A 494-nucleotide genomic window follows, 5' to 3' on the forward strand; every position below is an offset into this window, starting at 1 on the left:
ATATATATATATATATACGTACACATCAATGTTTACATCAGTGTTTATGTTTACAATGTTATAAAAAAATTATTTACATCAAGTGTGTTTAGATTTTAGAAACTTCAGTATCCTACTCTTTACCTCACAGTCTCTCTGTTTCTCCCTCTCTCTCTCGATCTGTTTCTCTCTCTCACACACTTTGTTTCTCTCTCTCTCTCGCTCTTTTTCTTTCTTTCTTTCTTTCTCTCTCTCTCTCTCTTGCTCTCTTTCTTTCTCTCTCTCTCTCTTTCGTTCTCTTTCTTTCTCTTTCTACACATTTACGTATATTTAAATACTTGTTTGCATATGTATATCTATATTCGGGATTATATATGTGTGTGCCTGTATTTACATCATATATATATATATGTGTATGTGTGTATGTAGGTAGGTATATCTATGTGTTTGTGTGTATATATGTACGTATATATGTATGTGTATATATGTATATATATATATATATATATATATAT

This window comes from Octopus bimaculoides, chromosome 22, assembly GCF_001194135.2.
Source record: "Octopus bimaculoides isolate UCB-OBI-ISO-001 chromosome 22, ASM119413v2, whole genome shotgun sequence".
Classification (NCBI taxonomy): domain Eukaryota; kingdom Metazoa; phylum Mollusca; class Cephalopoda; order Octopoda; family Octopodidae; genus Octopus; species Octopus bimaculoides.